Source organism: Nannospalax galili, unplaced genomic scaffold (assembly GCF_000622305.1).
Source record: "Nannospalax galili isolate Female #2095 unplaced genomic scaffold, S.galili_v1.0 scaffold257, whole genome shotgun sequence".
Lineage (NCBI taxonomy): Eukaryota > Metazoa > Chordata > Mammalia > Rodentia > Spalacidae > Nannospalax > Nannospalax galili.
Window position 1 is genome coordinate 2,241,775 of NW_008340854.1, and position 24,485 is coordinate 2,266,259.

At 42.5% G+C, this 24,485-nt stretch overlaps 1 long non-coding RNA gene across 1 annotated transcript; it reads right to left on the bottom strand.

Moving 5' to 3' along the window:
- Window positions 1-10,541: 10,541 nt before the first annotated feature.
- Window positions 10,542-24,185, bottom strand: LOC108491001. The gene is made up of 3 exons (XR_001872508.1): window positions 24,126-24,185; window positions 14,606-14,768; window positions 10,542-10,606 (listed from the first exon to the last, which is right to left on the bottom strand). It is a non-coding gene; the product is annotated as an uncharacterized LOC108491001 (long non-coding RNA).
- Window positions 24,186-24,485: the final 300 nt, after the last annotated feature.

A 24,485-nucleotide genomic window follows, 5' to 3' on the forward strand; every position in this document is an offset into this window, starting at 1 on the left:
TCTTCCAAGGTTCTCCATCCCTCACTTTTGAGTCTTTCTTCCTCTGAGCTATGCTTCCCATTTTTCCTCAGTATTCTCCAAAAAAACTCACCTTTGAAATGTATTGTGTCAGGAAACCTCCTCTACGAGGCTGTTACGTGAAAGAGCCAATTCTGGGCATTCAAGATCTGAGGCCCCTGTGAGTTGACCATCAAGGAAGGTTACATGCTTAAACAGGGACACAGAGAAATATTGTAAAGTATTCCTCTTAGATCTAATCTCAACCTGTAATCGTGCCAATTCCCAGTTCCAACTAAACTAAAGCATCCATTTTATCCACTCCTGTTCCCAAGCTGTTGAAAATTACAAACGCCTGCTGACCAGGTCCCATTATAAATCTATGTTATTCAGCATCGCTTGCTCACTAATCCTTTTATTCATCCTTATTAACTGTCTAGCCTGCTCCATATGGCAGCAATTTAAGTCTGTTCTATTCTTCTCAAATGCTTCTTTCACGGCCTCCTGCCCTGCATCTCTACAATCCTTAACGTCCTTTACCTCACTCTCCCTTTCACGCACCTCAGCTTCACCCAGCCCTCTGGACTTCCCAGCCAGCCAAGGGGAAGGATCTCATCCCTTTCCAGTCCTGAGTCCTTTGATCTCACCCTTCATACCTACTCCAAGATCTTATGGCCTGAGCATCCCCCTCCCCTCTTGCAGAAGGTGCTTATTATATAAGCTGCTATTTCCAGGTTCACCACAAAGTAAAGAGCCTGTGCCACTCACTCCTGCTGACATGAACCCCGCCACACCTTCCCCGCTACCATAGGCTAAAACTGAAACCTTGAGCCCAAACAAATCTTTCTTCCTTTAAAACTTATGGTTGTTTCTGCCAAGTATTTTGGCCACAGTCGTGCGAAAGTATCTTCTAATATGGTCTCACCTCCGACTTCTTCCAACAGACCCTCTGCAGCATTAAATGTAATGGCTTTTTTCTGTCTTCTGCTCCTGGTTTCTCTACTGTTCCTGTTCGCCTCCCCTACCCACGCACTTTCTCCTCTTAGCCCTCAAGTGTAGATTTCAGATGTGTGCTAGCTGGGAGAAGTCTCCTCTTCCCCTTTTCTCCTCCTCTCCATGTGCCCCCTCTTGCTGCACAATTAAACCTATTAACTACATGAACACCAAAGACTCATACCTATTTCGCTAGAGCTGACTTTAGTTCTTTCTGAGATTTCCTATTTTTATGCAAAATATGACCCACACACTTCCTTGCTTTCATTGCTAGCTTATCTATCCCAGAACTGCTTTAGAAAACAACTCAGCACCCCACCACTCCCAAGCCATCTGTCTCACCTGTTTCCTCTTCTACTGTCCTTTATTTTTTTTCTCTCTAGCCCATTTCTGTGTCCATGTTCTTCCTTTGTTTACCTGTAAGGAACTCCAATTCCCCACATAACTGAGCATCACTCAGTCACCAAATCTGCTGATTCTTTTCATTTCCAGCAGTACCATCTTCAGCATTTATTACGGGGCTTTATGACTGGAAATTCATCTTAAATCACTTACCTCCCCAAATGAAGCATATTGCACCGGAGAAACAAGTCAAAATAATCACAAAAAGTGAGATCAGATGACTGAAGAAGTCTAATCAGTTGATCAGGTCACTGAGTGCAGGCAAGACCAAGTTTATGACAACTGCTGCTGAGCACAGACAGATACTCTCTATCCGCACCAACCCTCACCACCTCCAGTGTCTGGCTACCAAAGAAAAAACCAGTGGTAGGGAAGGCAAGTCACACACATATATGCTCTTCAGTCTGGGGCCTGTGAGAATAAAGATTATATCTGAAGGACACTAAAGCTTGCTTTTTCCAAAGGAAGGAGAGTCTTCAAACTTTAAGCAGAGCTACGAGGAAAAACACTGTCTCTGGGAAGTATTATGAGACATGCTCGCAAACGTGCACGGTCGTCTTTTTCTATTTTTATTTTTAGTTTGGGCACTGTGGCTGTGGAAGTAGACACAGCACATCAGGGAATCCTTTTCAGATGAAAATCAGAGCACCTCCTTGTTATTTACCTCATTAGGAAAGAGCATCCCCATTTTGGTCTTGCCCCCAATGGAACCAGTGGAGGAGAGAACTCAGGTACAGATAGAATGAAGAAGAGACTCCTTCTCCAGTCACCTTCAGCCAATTCAGGTGTTCTTATGATTTATCAAAGCACCAAGCAGGACAGGAATATGGTTCATGGCTAAGCATGTTTCTCTACTGGCAAGGAACTTTCAAGGCAGATGGGAAAGGGCAGAGACCATTATACGGCCATCAGCCAAGCGAGGCCAGCTTTGCTAACCGAATGCTTCAGACATGTTTATCATTCCCCACCTTCTGCCTGAAGCTGCTGCCTCTTAAGAGGGCTCCTGCATCGGTAGCCTTATGTACAGACATGCAGCATATTCCCACCTCCCTCCATGGCACGGCTATCATTTCTCCTCCCAGTTTCAAGATTTATAGGGATGGCTGGCAGCAAAGAGTCAGCAACGATTAACTGGAGGAGATGCTTGTAACTCACAGATCAATTCACTTCCTTCTTCCCAATCTGAACAGGGCATCTCATTTCTTTGTGGTTATTTTAGTACCTTTGAATCTCAGTAATAAATGAGACTTCCAAAGCTCTTCTCTGTGTTGGATGGTGAGACAGACACCATCTAAATCTTGGGGCTGATGGAGAACAAGGAACAGGAGAGAAATTTTTCAGTGGCATCTCCTACTAGATGGCCTCTCCCTGCACCTTGATCACTTGTCTCCTTTTATGAGACACCAGAGGCTCTGTAGTCACTTCTCAAGAGGTAGGCAAAGAGGTAGGTTCAAGACTCATGGCTTATGCTATAAATACCTTGGAAAGAGACCTCAACCCTAAAGTCAACATTGATCAAATTACTTTTTTCAGCCAAGGAAAGAAATAACATGAGGGTTTTTTTTTTTTTTATTGCTACCTATGGGATACTTTCCTGGGAAAATTTTCAGTCTCTCCCACCAAACTATGAATCAAGTACCAGCAAATCAGACCATGTTAGCTTAATCTCTCTTTAAAACCATAGTGTATTTGGTGATAATAATGGATGTGGGAAGCGAGCACGGCCGAGCCGGCCAAAGATGGCGCCTTGGCTGGCTGCCAAGCCTTGTGCTGTTTACTTCAACTCTTGGCTGATTGCCAAGGCTCGTGATCCTCGCTTGTTTACTCCAACTCCCTGAAGCATGATAAGCCCGAACAGGTGCTGCCTGCCTGATGATCTTACTACGTGGCCCAATGAGCTGCCACTCTGCCTGCCCGCTACACGTGTGTGTGCCCTGATTGGTCCTGGCTGGGGGGAGGGCTGTTGGGAACGCTATATGAACAGCTGAAGTGTGTAATAAAAAAGTATGATGAGAGAGAGAATAAGGGGAGAAGAATAGTGGGTGAGATAATGAAGAGAGGAACAAGGGAGAAGAATAAAGAGAGAATAAAGGAAGAGTGAGAAAAAGAAGCTTGAACCTCACCTTGGTGTCTGTGTCGTCTTTCCTCGGCTCTGCTGGACAGAGTCGTGGCTCGCGACAAATGGACAATAAAAGCTAGCAAGGGACTGTGGGGCTAGCTCAGTTGGTAAAACACTTAACTTGCAAACTTGAGGGCCACAGTTAGATTCCTAGAACCCATATAACAAAGTTCTGGATGTGTTGTACAAGCTTGTAATCTCGGCACTGGAACCATAGACAGGCAGATCTCGGGGGCTCACTGGCATGTTTCTCTGCTGGCAATGAACTTGAAAGGCAGACAGGAAAGGCAGAGATCATCAGATGGCCATCAACCAGATGAGGCCAGTTTTGCCAACCAAATGGTTCAGAAACATTTATCATTCCCCATCTTCTGCTTGCAGGTGCTGCATTCAGGACCCCTGCTTCAGCAACCCTGTGTAGAAACATGCAGTGTATCGCCCTCCCTCCGTGTCACATCTATCATTTCTCTTTTTAGCCACCTAACTTAGTTAACCTGGTGAATTCCAGGCCAGTAACAAACCCTGTCTAAAAAAAAAAAATTGATATTGCCTGTTGTCTGGCGCGCGCATGTGGAAACACACACACACACACACACATACACACACAAACACAAACGCATGCATGCACACATGCTGCAAGCAAGCAAATTAGCTATGTAGGAAAGAGGCACAGCAAGCCTGCTCTCGTTAATGATTCCATGAACATTACTGAAATAGCTGCAGGGCCACACCCTGAGCCACCAGAGATGAGATGCCAGAAATGTTAAACAACCAACTTGGAAAACCATAGGCAGTAAGGACTAGCAGGCTCACTTTTTAGGTCTCCAGAGTCACTTTGGTTTGACTCCATTAGCAAATTTATCAAGGAAGAGCCTCATTGCTTACTAAGTATTTTATTACTTATTAAGAATAAAATCAAGCATGAAAATAGAATTCCATTTCCACGCTAGTTCTGATATATAACTTTAATAACCAGGCACAGTACTTTCAAGGCTACATGATTATAAAAATCAGATGAAGACCAAGTCAGTAAAATGCCTTTGATTTTCTTGCTTGCTTGCTTTGAAGGGCATTTAGTTAGTTCCTAAACAGCTCAGTTGCTACAACTGTAAAATGATATGCTAATAACTCCTACTATCCCATAAAGCACAATTTCTCAATATTGGCATTATCATCTTTGGGGGTTCTTTGCTGGAGGGCTGTTCTGTGTAGTACAGGATGTTAGTGTCATTCCTAGCCTCCAACAACCATATCCTAGGAGTGTCTCCCTTTCGCTCAGTTATGACCATCAGACTGTCTCTAGATATTGGCAGGAGTCCCTTAAGGGGCAAAAGCCACCACCCCGGCTTAGACCTGCTACTGTAGAAGAATAAATGAATCAAGCTGTAGAAAGTGCTCAGCCCTGTTCCAGGCACACAGAAAATGCTCCCTGACTTGACTCAGAGAAGACAGGATGCTCTATAGCAAAAAGGACTTCACTCAGAGGTCTTAATAAAATGCTACCCTTCTGAACCCCTTTCCCCCCTTCAAAGACCTTGGTAAGAGGCTCCAGGTGGCACCGACTACCTCATAGACTTATAAGCACTTGCATTATTATCTCTCCCTCTTCTGTACAGAATGGTACAGTAATTTGTTGGAAAATAGTCATTATTATCCCCCTTGATACTTGAATGTCTGCCCAGCCAAAGACATCATACACTACAGAGAATATTTTTATTGGATTTTTACAAACAATAAAAATAACCCATCTGGTCTCACCCTTTTTATCTTTGTTTAGAGACCATTTTGCTATAATATTGAAAATTTGCTTCCTGGCTGCAAAGAGAGAGATGCTACTGTATCTCCTTAACCCTTTTATGTACAGCACTATCCTGGCAATCCACAAGTAAGAATCCAGTCATTGCAGTGACTGATGACTACAAGAGTTGAGTATGAGATAGAATATGTTTATCCTTATCCAAAGCCTGATTTTCTTTTCTGGTTATCTCTCTGCATGTGTTCTGCTGAGTGCTAGCAGTGTACCTGCTATGTCCAGTCCTGTGGTCCTTACACACACACAAGTCCTGCTCAGCTTCACGAAGATAATGACTACTCTTTTTTATACATGGTATTGTCCTGACCCCTAACCATCCTAATGTCTCTCTTCTATATGAGTTTCAATTTGTCAGTGGACACGCCAAATGAGGCACTACATACTATGTGCCATGGGTGATCCCTCCAAAGAGCCAATGAACTTACAAAGCAGCCCAAGATAAGCTGTCTGTTTAGCAGGCTCTTAAGCTTTAGGCAAAGTAAGATCTCATGTCCTTTTCATGAAAATTCCCATCCATGGACTCTCTGCTATACTCTGTGCTCTTTGGTCATATTTGATTCAAAAATGCATAATCGCCTATTTATCCTTACCATATCTTAAGCAGAGGCCTCATTAAGAGAGATTTGAAAGTTCAGTATCTAAACAATCTTTCTGTTACCCTTTCCTAACCCCACTTTTTCCAGCACCTTTGGATCCTCCTCAATTTTGACTGAATAAATAAATACCCTCATCTAAAACAGGGTAGGCAAATCATAGACAACAGCCCAAATCCAGTCACAGTCTGCTTTTGTGAATATTGTTTTATTATAACACAACTACACTCAGTTGTTTATATATTATCAATGCCACTTTTCTACCACAACATCAAAGTGATAGAAAACAGAGGCTATTTCATCCATAGGCCAAAAATATTTACCATGTGGCCCTTTATGAAAAATGGTTACCAAAGCTCTAAAAGTACACAAACCCCTTGAAGTACACAGAATAGAATTAAGCCTAGGTCTGGTTGCTATGGGTTTCCTATTTGTTTTAAAATGACTAAGCAACACATTTAGAAATTGTAGCTCACATAGTTTTGAATTCATGTAAAAACGTGATCATTCCTCTGCTCTGTGCAGAACTCAAGATACACTCTGTTCTTGGTGTTGCTAGATCCTAATAATCCCATCAAAGTAAACAGGATTAATTAGTTAATTAACTGTTGATTAGCTAATTCAAAAAGTGTTTTTCAAACTATAAAGGGAAAGAATGGGAAACAGAACAAGTAAATTCTGAAGTAAGAACAGAAGGCTATAGAGACAAAATTGATTCTAAGAAGCAGCCAGAGGCCCAGGACCAGGCAGGCTTCTGCAGAGATGAATGGACTAGCGCCAGTGGGAACTAATGCTTCCCACTCACAGCAGCCTCAATGTATGGCAATTTGATATGGCTCCTGAGGCAGGCAGTTTGGAAAATTACCATGGTTGCTACTTAAAGCCAGGCCCCCTCCTTGTTGACCCTGTAGACAGTTGGTTACTTACTAAACCTAACACTGTATTGGATCCCAACATCATTGTATGGAAGTTAATTCTCACAGCCATAAATCCAGAGAACTCAGTCCTTTGCTTTCAGACTCTGGAACATTCTCTTATTTCTAACAGTTCTCCTAACTGGCTTCTAGAGCTGTGATCAGTGGTCCAGACTACACAGTGTAGGTCTGCCCCCAGAAGGAAAAGGATATTCACATTTGAATATATGTAGACAGCAAGCAAGACTATTGCTAACAACTGTTAGCAACAATCTGAGAGTGGGTCATTTTCCAGGAGGAAAGAATACTGCCAAGTGTTCAGAGCACAAGGGCTGGTATCTGGCAGCCTTGGGTTGAAATCTTGGCCTATTACTTGATCCTTCCAAGCCTCAGTTTCTTCACTTGCAAAATGGAAATAATAGCAATTCTCCACTATAATACCAATAAAAGAAGAAAGGTTTGAATTCTAGTGATTTTAAGATAATTTCCTCAATACCTCTTTAGACAACACTGAAGTCACATATCTCACTTACACAAGGCCAGGTTTTCCCAAGGCAAGAAAACAAGTTCTGATGCTCATGTGGAAAGAATGTTCTCAGTCCACTGCCTCCCAATGATACACCCATAAAAGAAGTTGTTATATTATTAAACAAGCAATCGCCTTTGTTTTATTATTTTTTCCAAATAAAAATCACCCATGTTGAACCTAAGCACCAGCTGCACTGGAGTTCCCAAGTCCACCAGTCTTACCAAGTAACCTTTCCCTGTAACATTCAAGATGAGACACAGATTAAGTTGTTAAAACAGAGAGACACAAAAACATTGTGGCAAAAATAAGAGCAATGCTTATTCCACCCTTATGGTAATGGTCCAGAGGCAAGACAGAACAGTAGGTGGCTCAGCTTCGCAAGAGCACCCAGGGACTCGGGCTCCTCTCCTTTGTTCTATCACCTCCTGCAGTCTTTGATCCAGAAATACCACTTCCCAGAAACTTGCTAATAATGCAAATTCTCAAATCCCACTCCAGACCCACTCAATCAGAAGCCAATTCATCTGGCCTTCCACCAGTCTCCTAGACATCATCTTTACGTGGACAAAGTGAACTTATCTCTCCTTCCATGCTCTAGACTGTGAAAAGGAGAAAAAGGAAAAATAAAAGAGAAGTCATTTCCTTTCAAGGAAGTTAAATGAAAATTGTTTAAGTTGTACATTCTGTTCACCTCCGTTGGCAAAACTCATGGTCAAAAGAAGCTGTCCAGCAACAAGACAAAGTAGTCTCTAGCCTTATAATCACGTGCCGGGTGAAATTAGGGCAGTTCTATTACTAAATGCAAGAATAGTTTCTGGGGAAATTAGAATTCTCTACCCCAGGGGCTAAGAAGATGGCTGAATTGGTAAAGTGCTTGAGATGCAAGCATGAAGACTTGAGTTCAATTCCCAGCTGCTGCATAAAAAGCCAGGCATGGTGGTAGCACATGCTTGTAATCCCAGAGCTGGGGAGGCAGAGACAGATGGATCCCTGGGGGTAGTGTCCAGCCAGCCTAGCCTAATCAGTGAATCCCAGGTCCATAGAAGAACCCTGGCTTAAAAACAAGATGGGGGCAGCAAGATGGCTCAGGGGGTAGGTAACTGTGCTTGCTGCCAAGCCTGATGACCTGAGTTGGATACCTGGAGACTCAACTTCTACACGTTGTTCTCTGCCCTCCATATACCAAGTCACAGCACACACACACACACACACACACACACACACACACACACACACACACACACACACACACACACACACACACACACAATTTTTTTAACACAAACAATGCGTGTGGCTCCTGAGGAATGATACCCAACTTTAACCTCTGGCCTCCACACACATGTACACATATGAGCATATGCAGGTGCACCCATACACAAACACACACTCCTATACATACACATACACAATATCTCTATCACAATATTCAAACTGAAATGGCTGTACCCTTCTCCTTACATGGGAGAAATCAACATCTCCATCACCTCTCAGAGAGGTGACATTTCTTTTCCTTAACATCTCTAGCTTTGATTTCTTTTTTGCCCCCTAAATAATTACCTTAGCCAAGTCAATCCTCCTGAAACTAATCTTGTCTGTTCATCCATAGGTCTCTTCATTTCCCACAAACGCCCTCCACAACATAACAGAAAACCATCCAGAATCGAATCCCCAGCACTCCCTTCCACAGGAGTTCCTGCATTGTTCCCACTAAACCACCCCCTCACTTTCTGAGGCTTCTTTATATCTGAGTTCCTTATCCTAAGCTTTCCTAAAGAAAGGCAAATCACTCTGACAAGAACTCTGATACCAGGTTATGATACATTTTTCTTCTACTTAGAAAGAGCCTTAATACCCACCCTATATTAAATCAGTCAAATTTAAAGGTCTTAAGAGAAGGGGTTAGGCAACAGGAAATGCTTGTTTCAAGCTTTTATTTTCTATCTTTTAAATAGGCCCATTGGCACTAAACTTTAGTCATGAAATGACCTTGATATTTTTTTAAGCTTGAGGATAATTTTATTTGTTTAAAAGAAAAAAACTCCCCAAGGCAGGCAAGCTGTAAATCTCAGCAGCTGCCCAGAGGAGAAGACTGGAGGGAAGAAAGGAAAAAAAGCCATTTAAGTCTGAATGGAAGTCAGACATATGGCAGACAAACAGCCACATGGCAAGGAGAGAGCTTTAGAGAAAGAGTAAGGAAGCCCAAAGTATTCGTAAAAGCATACTTAGGTTCTGGCCAGCTTCCGGAAGAAAGACACAATAAAGAGATTAAAAGGAAAAGTTACATCTTTCTGACTCAGGCCTCAGAAAGACAGGCAGACCCAGCCAAACCTCATGGTGACTTGTAGGGGTTGTACAGAGGGGAGTTCTGGGAAGAAAAAGTATGGAATCTCATTAAAGGGAAAATGATTCTGCCTATCTCTCTAACAAGGCTTTAGGTGAGCCCACCTTAGTAAGGATTAGTCCTTGGCCAGGTGATGAACCTAGCTTAACTGGAATATTAGGTTTCCACCCAGGTCAGAGATTCTATTCTCTTGACCAGGAGTTTTTCCTTAATGAACCCTTACTGCTATGCTTGTACATTCCACCCTCTGAAGAGGTAACTCCAAAATCATTTAGGAGCTAGATCAGGGATCAGAGATCCTAAACACTTCTGGCATCTCTGGCCTCTCCAAAGGATGAGGCTGCCAGGAAACCCAAGGATGTTTCTAGCTTTTAGTCAAGAAAGAAACTGGTTACTTTGGGGGGGTTTAAGAACCCTAAACTGCCTAGGCAATTTCTACCTCTTCTTCTCACCATTCCCCACTTTCAAGGGGTAACCCTAACTGCCATGGTGCTGGAACAATGACTGATCTGGCTTCTTCCAGCCGAATGGGCTCATCAGGTGTGGCAGTGGGGCACCCCACCAGTGGTCCTGCCTAAAAGATTCCCAAAGTGCATTGATATAAGGAAGTAGGGAAGTCTTTGCTGTCTGGAAAGACATGTGAGGGAGAAGCAAGGACAAGGGTTACTAGCATTACAAGTCTTTGGCAAGGAACAGGAGAGCCCAAATCAGAAGATATTTTTTAAATGTCCAAATCAAAGTGCATTAGACTCTCTTGAATAGAATCTATTGTGTTTCTCTCCATTTTTCTTTTGGCCTCCAAGGCCAAACTTGAGTGTAACAAACCCAGAATTTTCTTTCAGGCATTTTGATAGCTGTTGGAGTGGCTAGAATCACAGTGTGAAGTCTCTTCCAGATGGCTTCTAGAGAGAGAGGGAGAGAAGAAATTTAACTATCATTCAGTTTTTGGATTAAAACAATGGTAGTCCTGTCTATCTTGACTATAGTTAGACAGTGCAGTGCTGAATTGAACCAAGGTCTTAAGTTTTATATCTGAGCAGCATTTTCCTTACCAAAAAAGAAACCATTGGTCAGTGAGAAATAGCTATATAAATAATATTTCATGTGGATTTAAGTTTAATGTATAGGGAGTATAATCCCTTGGACTATTAAAGAAACAAACCAGTAATTTTAATATTTGGTTATATTTTCCCTTTGGGTTTTTAAGACCATGCAGTTGGACAAAATTAACCCTTTTTTCTTTTCACTCAGGGCCAGTTGAGGATCTGGTCCTCAGGGGTCACTTACAGCCCAGATTTTGAAGCATTATTTCTATGCAAGGATTTCTATCCATGCTGTCATCTGATTCTTTCCCTTACTTGCTGGAAGTGGGGATGATTAATTGATTAAAATTTCTAAATGAAAGAAGTAGTTAAAAGGCTGAAGAACTGGGAGAACATATGAAATCAAAAGAACTATTCCCACCTTACTCTTTTTCCTCCAAAGATTAAATTATTGACTGCTTTGTCATCCAGGAGGAAAAAATAAGATCATACTGTAATGACGAATATGTCTAAAGATGCACTGAATGTTTACCCTGAGCTGAGAGCGACACTAAGCATTTGACATGCAAGCAATCCTGTAACAATCCTATCTGTAATCCTCCCAATAATCTTATCTGATCTCAGCCCCAATTTCTACAGGTGAGGAAACTGATGCACTGGGACAGATTTCATCATCTGGACCACTGTCCCACACTGAGCAAAAAAGGTGAGGATCAGTCCAGTCATAAGGAACCCAAGGCCCAGATTTCTCAGCACCAAGCTTAGCAGGGTCCTCTCTCAGTGAAGCACACCTTTCTCACACAACCACCATGCAGTCACTCCCTCCTGAGACCCCAGGACACAAGAGCTGCTTTCCCGCAGTTGCACACAGTGGTGAGAAAAGGAGACAGAAACTGGTCAGGTAAGGCAAGAACCACAAACTAACAGTTCCAAAAATGACCTTGCTGGAGGCCAGAAATCCCAGGAATGATGTGACCAAGACTAAGAAGCAACTGAATATTGCACGGGTGGGTGGACTGACCGGCTCCTCCCCATCCCCCATGTCACACCTCAGTTTCTGCCATCAGGCCTCTAAAAAGCCCCTAGATTAGCAGCTCAATGCAACGCCATCTAAAACTCACCCTCTTGGGTCCATGAATTTCATTCTTCTAATTCCTGAGACAATAATCCAGAGGCCACTGACTCAGTGTAAGTTTTATACAACTGTGAACATCCAGCACCCTAACTCCTGAGTTAAAGCCCACCTGAGGGGAGAACAAAGGCCTCTGACAAACTCAAAGACACCTCACTTCTCCCATATTTACATCATCTCTAATGTATCACCTACTCAACAAATAAAAATGTATGTTTATGACAAAAAAACAAGAAAATGCAAAATAAAACCTTGTAGAAAGAGAAATCAAACCAAAAGAAAGGCTGAAAGAAACAAAGAGGGTGGCCAGAGCCTTCCCACCATGGGGAAGCACTGAGATGCATATTCCCAGGTAACAGAATTGGGAAGAACTAGAAGTGAAGCTGGTGGGACATGAGCTCTCTGTATAGTTCCATCTGGGAAGACCAGGCTTTGATTCCAGAGTCCAGTTAAAAGTGGATTCAGATTAAATAATATCAAAGAAAGGTTGTACCTGACGGAGTCAGACAGACAAGGAACAGTTCAGCAAGAGCTTTAGAGGTGAAGAGTTCAAACTTAACTGCAGAAATGAATGGTAAGAAGGTCATGGAGGGCTGTGATGAGTCCTTGCATGAGTACTGGAAGCTTTTAGCAGCAAGGCGGTCAGTCGGACGAGGCCACATGACTTGCAAATCATTACTTCTCAGATTGAGGCTCCGTTTTCCCACTGAGATCCTGGTTGGGGCACCATCTTTTTTGGTGACTACATTTCAAAGGGGTGGCTTCGTGTCTTAGAAAAAAGCTAGTAAAAGGCCTAAAATTTACATGGCAGAGAAGGAATTTGCAATTGAACATGAACTAAAGCAAATGTTCAAGGAAAGGAAGGGAGAGGTCTGGGGTCTAAAAAAAATGTTGTTTGAAGTTTAATTAATTTGAAGGCAATCTTACAGCCACCTTGGTCCGGCATGTCCCTCCAGGTGACAAGGGTCCCCTGAAGGCCCAGTAGATTGGCCCATATCTTCCAGAAACTCTCTCTGTGCCCAATATAGCAGATCAAAGCTGACTTTCCTTTTCACTGTGAAATCAGCCCATGATTTTGGAAGGTGATTTTTTTTTCTTTTTGGCTTCGGCTTTCTTCCTCCTCCTCTGGCATCTGAAACATTAGGATTCTGAAAATCATTTCATCGAATGGGATAGCATTGAACAGTGAAGCATGCTGAGCAGTTCTCAGCACTGCACTAACTTAGCTGACTCTGCATTTTTCAAAGCTGCCCCGCTTCCTGCAGAGGCAAGATAGCAGCCATTCAAACAAGGCTCTGCTAGCAGGCTTGCCGCTGCTTAATTCAGGGCAGCTTTTCCCTGAATGGCTTTGGTATATAGTTCTACTCAGAGACAAGACTTTCCAATGGGAGATGGTTGGCAAGGAAGAGGCTTTCAGCTCACGCAGAAAGGAGAAGGAATTCTATTGAAACAGAGTCACCAGGAATGCAGCTCACAGCCTTGACTATAGACAGCACCTGTCTCTACTAATGAAAAAGAAAAATGACTCACTCTTCCAAGCCTCTTCAAGGGAGACGGTCAAAGTTGATTTAATTCCAGTCTGCTGGGGTGTAAAAGCTTTCTTCCATAGCTTCAGTGTGTCATCAAATTGCCTTTCCATTAGAAAGCTCAGTACTTTCATCATAGTGAGAGACATTTAAAACCCAAAGCCTGAATCTGCGTCCTGCCCTCGCCTGCCTACAGTAGAAGGAAAGCTGCCACAGGGCGATGGTCATTCTTGGTCAGCACACAGCAACCCATCCTAGCATTCAGCAACGCAAAACACAGCTCTCACCCCCACGAGGATGGAGGTAGTTCATTCTGGGGTCAAAGACAAGTGAACATGGCCTTGGAACATGAACTCAGGTCACCACAAACACTGTGTTCCAATATGGCCAAAGTTTCATGAAATTTTTATAGTTACAGAACAAAAGAAAGTCAGAAATCAAAGTACTTTTCAAATATGTGGATAATAACACCAGGTAGGAAGGTTACAGCACAGCAAGGAAATCTCTGCTATAGGCCCCGGATGAGAGCTTATAGCATCCCTTAGCCTTTGGGTTGGTGAAAGCTAGTTGTCTGTGAAGTTTAATACATCCCAAAAGGATGTATTAAATCCCGACACAAAGATTTCTAGGTCAGACTCAGAGTTGGGTAATGAATGGTTATTAAAGGAGCTGAAGATGGCCCCAGATAACTTGGCTCTAGATCTGCAACATTCCAATTCTCCACAGTCACAGAAGTTCTAAACAGTCAATCAGTCTTGTTGAATCTTCAATATACACTGAAAATAGTGAGAAACTAAAGGATTCTACATCTGTTCCTTCATCCTTTCAACCTGCATGGAAAATAAACCCTTCTCATCTCCGGAGATATCATCCAGGCTTTCTGAAAACATGAGTCCAGGGATTTCCAGAGATGGCCTCATTAAAGCCTGTCCCAGGGACCCCACAACATGCCTCAGAGTTAACATGCGCAGGATGAGAACCATGGAAATAGACAATTCCCATTGTGTAATAACAGCTGAACAAGGTACAGATAACTCCACAGGCTGTGGTCTCTGAGCAGGCTACTGAGTGCCTCTCTATTCCCAAGAAAGATGTGTGGTAGCCCTAAGAGACATTCACATCTGCAAGAAACGGAAGAAAAAGGAGCTGTCGCTCATTCAACAGCTCTCAGGGAAAGAGAGAGGAGAGGAACAGCCTCACCTGCCGCAACTTGGTCTCCAGGGAGGGAGGACAATTCAATCAACTGCAGGGCTGCTGATCCAACCTGAGGACCTGCTGCCACCAGCTAGCTTCTTCCTCAGTCAGTTTAATTCCCAGGAAACTTTTCCCAACCGAAATGGATAAGCTGTTTCTTTGGATCCTGCTGGGGATTTTAGTGGAAAAAATTAAGATTATGTTGGTTTTTTAATGTTAGTTTTTAAATTGTTTTTTATGAGTATGGGTGTTTTGCTTGCATATTGTAAGTACACTCAAGTCATACAATATCCATGGAGGCCAGAAGAAGACATTGAATTTCCTGGAACTGGAGTTACAGACGGTTGTTAACTACAGGTGCTGGGACTCAAATCCAGGTCCTTGCAAGAGCAGCCAGTGCTCCTAACTCCGGTGCCACCTCTCCAGTCCCTGGTCTTTTCTTTTTAATACAACAATCACCTGCTACTTTTCAAATATGACTGCTGTGAGGTGCAAACACTACAACAGAGCAGCACACTGATGGCTGAGCGTGCACTTTCAAATATTTAGTTGGAAATGGTTTCTAAAGGGACCAGAGGAGATTTCCGGGATTGTTACATAGAGCTCAAAGTGGGACATTTAAAGTGTGGTGGGCATGCTATCCCATTCATGTCTGGGTCAGCAAGCAGCTTGGGCTGTTTCCTCAGTCTGATCTATGTAGATCCACCTTCAGACCACTTTAAAAAAAGGAGCCAGTGTGGAGCCAGGGAATAGAAAGCTGGGGCAGGGAGAAGGGTTTCATTCTGTTCCATTTGTCCCATTGCACAGAGCTTGAGGCAGCACCATGGCAGGAAGCACTGCAGGCTCCGAGCTTCTTGACTGTTGCTCCAGCATAACTTCAGTGGGGCCCTGACTCATCCTTCCAGTTTTACAGGTGAGGAAACTCAAGCACAGATCATTTAGAAGTTGGCACTAATTTACAGGCCTGAACTGAGTCTGAACTTGAGCCTCATTCGTTCGACCTTTCTGAATTCCATTTTGTGCTTGGCATTTCCCTCTGGCTGACAAACATAACCCTTCTCCTGAGCTTGGACCAAGCCAAGACACTCAGTGGCTGACCAGGGAAGGCCTTAGCATTGGTTAGACTCCTGCTTCTGGGCTGCTGGGTCATTAAAACTGGAGCCTGACTGATGTGATCACATGTTCTCTGTGTGCTCACATGATCAGCTTCAGAAAGTCCTAGAAGATGCAAGGTAAAGAAGTCTGTGCCCTTTCCCTAATGGGCTGTGTGTGCTTGACAAAAAAAAAAAAAAAAAAAAAAAAAAAAAAAAAGAGAGAAAAGGAAAAGTTCCTTCTAACAGAGCAAACAATTGTGTTCCCCAGGCAAGGAGAAAGGACTAGTCTTCTACCTGCCAGTCACTGACCTAGAGCTGTCTGCTACACCGATCTGATTTAGGAGACCTTAATGGCTTGTCAAATGAGCTAATAGAGGCTTGATGAAGGCTTCAAAGTTTGACCAAACTGAGTAACCACTACTGCAAAGTCAAAATTTAAAACTTGGGACAGGCTCTTCCCACAAAACAATACTAACATTGTCCAACCTCATGCTGTCTATACTTACAAAATGAGGAGGTGGCAGGAATGTTTATTAAGAAAAGATGTGAGCATGGTGTGGCAGTGCACGCCTTTAATCCCAGCACTGGGGAGCCCGAGGCAGACAGATCTCTGTGAGTTGAAAGTCAGCCTCGTCTACATAACAAGTTTCAGGTCAGCTGGGGCTACAGGGAGACCCTGCCTCAAAAAGACCACAAGGAAAAGATGTATGCATACATGTTCAAAGACATGTGCATGTCTGCATAGAAATGGCCATACAGCAATACCCCTGAAGTATTAAAGCCTGATTTTCTTTGGGGTAGGAAACAAGCTTAGCAAGGAGAAGAGGAAGGGAAGGGAAATATATATAAAGCATGAATCCTTTACAAGTAGAATACATTTCTGTGTCACGTGTGCAATTAAAATATAGAATAAACTAGGTGATTTCAGAAGTATCTTCCACATATACCATTGCGTAGTTTTCTTACTGGGCAGCCTGTGCCTTTGTCTCTACCTGAACAATGTGGTTTTAATGACTGTGAGACAATTTTGCCATCTAGTGGCCATATTAAAAATTACAACTAGAACTCCTTTTCCCTCAGTTTTTCAAGGGCCATCACCTCTCAGAGCTTCAGAGCACGTTTCCTAAGGAGAAATTATATGTCCATTTATATGTCTTGTGTTGAGCTTTGTGGGAAGAGATAATACCTTTTTATTTGTTAATAAGCAATTTAGTCAATTTAATACAAACAACTTGAGCTATAGTGTAACTTATATCCCACAAAGCTAACAGTGTGTTCTGTAATAAGCCCATGTTGGTTTTCACCACATTAAGGACCCACTGAATTTGCCTCGTTGTCTGTAGAGGGGAAAACCTACTCTGAGTGAAGGATAACTTCATTTCTTAACAGTGCCATTCTACCTCCCAGAACCACCTCATGTCAGTTAGTGAGGGAACACCAAGAAGACGCCTCCTTTCTAGCAATGTGAGAGCTACCTAAAGCTGCCTCCCAAAGCCAGGTAAGAGGCAGGTCAAAACAAGGAGGGCCAGAGGCCGTGCTGTCTAGGGGGCACCTTCAGGGTTCCGGAAAGACAGTGCCATGGAACTTGCCTACCTCACTGGTGAGGTGTGAACTGAATGTGCTTCTGCAGTAAGAAGCCTCTGGTTTTGAGCTATAAAATGATCCTTGCCAGTTCAGCCTCTATTGGAGGGCATTCTGACAAACCACATGTGGATTTACAGTCCATAAATGTGATCCCTCTCAGAATCATTCTCCTGAAGTCCAACATCACAATCAGCTTAAATTATGAGTTTGGAAACTGCATGGGGCAGTACTTATCCAGGGAGAAGCTATGTTTTGCTTTATCTAAATTTGATCTATTGTGTGCTTTCCAAAGAATTACAGAAGAACTTTTAAGTGAGACTGTAGATTGCTATAGCCTTTCCTGTAAGCAATCTGACAACATCTGTTAGCATTTGAAATCCTTCATAAGGTTATATCTATAAGAATGTGCTTTGTAGTATTGTTCCTGGAAACAAAAAGCAAAAAAAAAATAAATCTAGAAACAAAGAACATACCCAAAGATATAGAAATGTTTGAATGCAATAAGGTACATTGGGGTCTCAGTATTTTATGCCACTTCTAAAGGTGAATTTGGATGAAAGCACTTAACTTGCAGAGATTTCCATGATGTTCTATTGAATGGAAAAAGGAGATAGACTGCAGAGAAAATATTTTATTACATGATCATACTTAGGAAGAAAAATACTAAGATTCAGTTCATCCATCTATCCTAAACTAATTATAAGGATTGAATAAGGTTATCTGTTTAAACACTGTGACAGGAATGGCATGTATTGTAGTGTGTCTACCACAGTAGCTGGCAAACATTAAGTATTCAGTCAATGGTGCTTCTGTTACTACTGTTTCGTTACTGCTAAATTAAGACTGTGTTTAGGACCTGTATGGTCTTGAGCACTCCATCGCTGGCATGTCAGATAGGGTCAGATAACCATCTCTCACTCAAGTTACATAAGAGACAGGGAAACTAAATCACCTGAAGTCTGATCTGTTCTTACTCCATGGCTCTATGAGTGTGTCTTTCTATGATTAAAATATTATAAGATCAGAAATGCCTTGAGGAGCTGGAGAAATGGCTCAGCAGTTAAGACAGCATACTGCTCCTGCAGAAGACCCAGGTTCAGTTCCCAGTACCCACATCAGGTGACTCACAACCACCTGTAACTCCAGTTCCAGGGGATCCAATGCCTCTAGCCTCCACAGGTACCCGCACTCACGTGCACATACCCCCACACAGACACACACATATACACATAATTAAAAACAACTGAATAAAAAGAAATGCCTTGCATTCTTCCATTCCTATTCTATCTCAAAAGCACCTGGTAGAAATATTGACCCACACATCACAACACAGCAAGGATACAGAGAAAGGGGAAGGGGGAACACGGCTATGGAAACTCCCTTACTTTCACTTTTACAGCATCTGACATTTACTTACACGTGTTTCTTGAACGACATGGCTATTGGAAATCCTGTTTACTATGTTCTGTTCTGCTTAATGAAGAGCATTGCTTTTTCCTCGACCCTCGAGAAAAGTGAGGTTGAACATCACATGTCATCCTCCTCTAGACCTAGACAAGAGACATGATTTCTATTCATGCTCCCATTAAAGCCAAAATCCTCTTAACCAGCCAATGTGGAAGTCATTGTCACAGACGGATTCTTCACCTCACAAGTAGCAGATGTCCATGCCAGTCCAGTGAGGCCCATGTTCCATAATTAAATGCACTGTGTTAGAATTGGGAAAACAATTATGCTGAAATACAACTCCAACTAAGGACCCTTAAGAGCCCAGATAAGAAGATTTTACTGGAAAAGGATTTTACTAATCATCAGAGAAACCTTGAAAAAAAGGGTATCTCATCCCAGTTAGAATGACTAGTTTCAAAAAGACAAAAAATAGTAGATGCTGGTAAGGATGCAAAGAAAAGGAAATTCTAATCCATTGTTGATGGAAATGTAAATTGATACAGTGTGTATTCATGTAAGAGCTAAAAAAAATACCTTGAGAAGAGGCTTGACAGGTGCTGACTCACTGGGTCACCCTTGGTCCCCAGCACCCACCACGGTAAACAGATTGTCATTAATTCCATGTTCCCCTCTGGCCCACAGAAGACAACTTCTTTGATCTTGTCACATCTTCACTGCCTTCTAATTGTTTCAGGAAAGATTTGTTCACTTAGAGCAGCACTGAAGTCTTCCTTCTGTTTATCTGCTAACCCCAGAGCCTCCCTGGGCACCAGGCAGAACATGAATTACTAGGGTCAGCGTGGTATAATGATCAGAGCAATGACTTTGAAATAAACCAGAACAGATTTTTGAATCTCACTTCTGGCCTGGGGTAAGTCAATCTGTCTCCTTCTCTGAAGCACAGGATAAGGAAAGTTGTACCACAAGAATAAAGTAGGTAAAGGATCTAACACAGAGCCTAGCAGATGGTGAGTATTCCATAGACAGTCTCCTTCCTCCACACAGTAGTTGAAATCAGCCAATGCCGATGACCTCTCCTCTGCCCTTTCAATTCCAACCCTCACCCATCTTCGTGCTGCTCTTCTCGCAGAGGCTAGGACAGCATAACAGTATAGACCACACTGATGTCTTCCCATATTTGGCCTCTGGCTTCAGTTATATCTGGACATTGAAAAACTCCAACTGAATACTGGAAGGAAGAAGGGAAGTAAGGTTTTGATTGCGAATAGCCCCTACCAGGTCAGAGGAGCTGGATGCATTCTTCTAACACAGGCCATGCATAGAACCCCCTCTCCATGAAGATGCTGTCTCTTGCCTATCAAAACAACCCCCTCTCCTTGCAGTAGTGACTCCTAGAATCCTGGCCCTGGAGTAGTGCACCTTATTAATTTCCCTTAGTCTTGCCTACACCATTGTAAACAGTCCTTTCACCAAAGACTCCTTAATTGCCTCCACTGTGTTGGCATATATTTCTTACTGGAACTGACAACAATTGACAAAATAAAGAAGGCACCTATGATAGCCCATCGGGCATGTGCTAAATCATCCAGATACAGGCATACAAATGCACTCCTACATGTACATACAAACATATATACTCATATGCAGAATCATGATCATGTAAACATGTACTCATATATATGTAATGTCTATACACGATCAGATGCACATACACACTTATTCGTGTACACTTGCGCATATGTGTGCATACATGTGTATGTTTGTGTATGTGACTATTTGTGTATACATACAGCAGGTATAGCTGAATCAGTGAGGTTCAAACCAGTGAGAGACCTTGTCTCAAAAATAAAGTGGAGAGAGACATCTGGCCTCCAACACACACATCTGGCGTCCACACACACATTTGACCTGCACACACACACGCACACACACACACACACACACACACACAGAAACAGAAGAAAGGCTTCATGGCATTGGAATTGGAAACGATTTCCCAGCTGGACAGGGAACAAAAGCAAAAGCAGGTGACTAGAACTGCATAAAACTAAAAAGCTTCTGAGCAACAAAGGAAGCAACTGGCAGAGTGAAAGGGCAACCTACGGAACAAAGGAAAACAGTCATAAACCATACATCCAGTAAGGGGTTAATATCCAAAACACATAAGAAACTCCTACAGCTCAACAGTTAATAAACAAATCATTTAAAAATGAGCAACAGTCTTGAATAAGCATTTCTCAAAAGAAGATATACCAATAGGCAACGAGTCTCTAAAACATACTTAACATTACTAGTCAGCAGCAAAATACAAATCAAAACTGCAGTGAGACACCACCTCACCCCTGTTAGGATGGCTCTTATTTTTAAAAAGTTAACAAATGTTGGTGAGGATGTGGGGAAGTCGTGATCTTTGTACACTGTTGTTGGCACGCACAATGGCACAGTCACTGTGGAAACAGCGTGGAGGTTCTTTTACAAAACTAAAAATATAACTGCCACAAAATCCAGCAAATACCACTTTGGGATACATAACCAAGAGTTGAAAGCAGAATCTTAAAGAGATACTGCACTCCATGTTCACCACAGCATTACAATATCAGAGTAATTTTACAGCTTAGCCCAATACCTCATGGAATTAGTTCTCAAATGGCGGTATTTCTGACTCCAGGGCACATTTGACAGTACCTGGAGACATTTTTTATTATCAGAAGAGAAGAGACTTGCTACCAGTATCTCCTAACAGGGCAGGAACATGACTAAACGTTCAACTATGTCCAAAACAGCTGCCAAGGTGTGATACCTCCCAGGGTGCCATCCCTGCACACACTGAGAAATTAGGGCAGGGATCAACAAACTGCTTCTAAAAGTTAGGCCAAATTTCAGGCTTTCCAGCCATAGACTCTGCGGTGTCTCCGCAGCTATGCCACTGTGGAGGGAAATCAGCCATTGAGTATGGCTGGATTCCAGGACACCTGATTTACAAAATCGGGCAGCCAATCCATAGTCATCATTAGCTGACTACTAAATTGGTGCAAAAGGAACTAAAAAATGCTTACATTGACTTTCACATTTCTACTGCAGGTTACAGTATTGGTATTTGAATTATAGGACCTTTGTGAGGTGATGTGAGTGAATCCTTCAGAATTTTTGTCTAGGATATTTGTCTATACAATTGTAACCAAAAAACGAAAATAAAGGCTGGGGATGTAGCTCAGTGTTAGGTTTGCATAGCATGCATAAGCCCTGTTTGGTATCCAGTACCACAAAAAAAATAATTTTTAAATGTATGGAATAGGAATATCAAACATTTCTGATATAATAAGACCCCCTACACTGAAAACTGTATTACAAAACTACATTCCTGAGAGAAGTTATAAAAGGACTAAATAAACAGAGAGAAATGTCATGCTTGTTGAAACAAAGGGATCAATATTATTCAACTATTTCACCTTCTTGAACTGATGCTTAAAAGTTAGACATAAAAACACCAATGACCCATTTTGAAAACAGAGAAGATCATGCTGAAATGTACAGGGAAGATCAGAGCATCTTGTCGACCCAACATCATCTTGGAGAAGCATGATGAGGACTTATACCACCTGCCCTCAAGGCTTTCTGTAAGGCTATAGAGACCATTCTAGCACAGCACTGGATGAGGACACCCAGATAAATGAACAAAATATGGAGCTCGAAACTTAATCACACATCAACCAGAAGTTCTACAAGTTGATTTTACCAAACCAGTTCTTTTGCCAAATGTTGCTGGAACAAACAAGGCGCATCCAGTAGAATAAATGAACCCGAATGCAAACAAAAGATTGGAGGCCTAAAAGCAAACCATGGGATCACAACACTTCTAGAAAACTTAGGGAATCGTCTTCAAGATTTCAATTTTGGCAAAATCTTTTGAAGATGTATTATATTTTTGATTATATACAAATGTGTAGATCTCTGTGCGGACATGTGCACATGTGAGTGCAGGTGAGCACTGAGTCCAGAAGAGGGTATCAGATCAGATCCCCCAGAGCTGGAGTTCAGGCAATTGTCAGCTGCCTGACATGGGTACTGGGAATCAAACTCTACAAGAGCAATATGCTCTCTTAACTGCTAAGCCACTCTCCAGTTCCCAAAATCTTTTTGAGTTAGAATCAAGATCCACTTACCAGCAAAATTAAACAATTTAAAAATTCTGTTCATCAATGACACCAAGAAAAAGAAAAGACAAATCATTAACTGGAAATAACTACTTACAGCACACATATATGTACAAAATGCATGCAGACACATAACTAGATGCACACATGATGTCCAACAGGCACACTCAACATCATTAGACTTAAGTAAGGAAAGCATGAATTAAAACAACAATAAAATATTACTGTATTCCCACTGGAATGGAAAAATCAAAATGCATGACCAAATGCTGGTGAAAACATGATTCACCAGAGCTCTCTATTGGTCAGTGTATAAATGACACAGCTGGGTGGCCATGAGTTGACAATTGTTCAGTTCAACAGAAACTAAATGTCAGTCACAAAGAATTTTAAGCCTCCAATCTATGGTAACTGTGGGGCTACATGTTTTCTCACTGACAAACAACTTAACTCTCATCTTTCTTTCCTAGCCACTCTTCAAAAGTGACAGCAACCCAAGAACAAAGTCTGGAGCCAGGTGTGGTGGCACAGGGAGCCAGGGACTCAGGAGACAGAGGCAGGCAGATTTCTGTGAGATCCAGGCCAGCCTGGCCTGCAAATCTGCATATCAACTTCCAGGCCAGCTGGGGCCCTGGAAAGACCCTGCCTCAAAAAACAAAAATCTTTCAATGTTGTTTTCTTGTTTTCAATAACTACATCTAAATATATTGTGTAAAAATATTATTTGGGGCTGGAGCGATGGCTCAGCGGTTAAGAACACTGGTTGTTCTTGCAGAAGACCTGGGTTCGAATCCCAGCACCCACATGGCAGCTAACAACTGTCCATAACTCCAGTTCCAGGGGATCTGATGGCCTCTTTTGTCCTCCGTGGGCATTGCACGACATGGGTGTGCTTACCTACATGCAGGCAATATACTAATACACATTTTAAAAAATAATAAAAATAATTTTTATATATATATAATTATTTGATCTAGAAAGACCTAGGGGCATCATTTACATCATCCATGCCCTGTATTTTACAAGTAGAGGGCTGATGACAAGAGGTGAAGTGGCTTACAATCTGGTTAAGAGCAGAGTCCTGATTTTTGGACTCCCAGACCAGGGTTTCCTCCCTGTTCCTCACAGACTCTCCAGTCATAACTTAACCATGAGAGCTCCCCACTCCCTCCCCCAACCCCCAAACCCCCCACCCCAAGGAGCAAGAGAATGTGAACCCCTGACATTTGCATCTTACCCTTCATCTCTAAATGTGATTCCCCAGATCTGCATCACAGCACTTACTTGATCTGCTTCAGAAGAGAGAGTTTTTAAGCTGAGAAAGGAAGTAAATGCCAACACGCTTCCTGCTGGCTCTCCTGAGAGATGCCTGATCCAGAAGGCAGGTGCTGAGTGGGCTGTCCAAGACAGCGCCAAGTTGTCCCAGGCAAGCTTGCCTAAGAAGGAAGCAGGCTTCCTTAGCTTCCTGATAAAGTCTAGCCAGGCCCCCAGCCACTGTTTCTGGCATTACTCAGCTTGCAGGCTTGGGTACAGGCATCCCAGAAGCTGGTCCTGTTGCTGCAGATACCAGCAAAGTCCCCTGTTGTCTCTGCCCAGTCTCTTCCCTCTATCTCACCCATACATAGCCCCTGCAGAGTCCTTGGT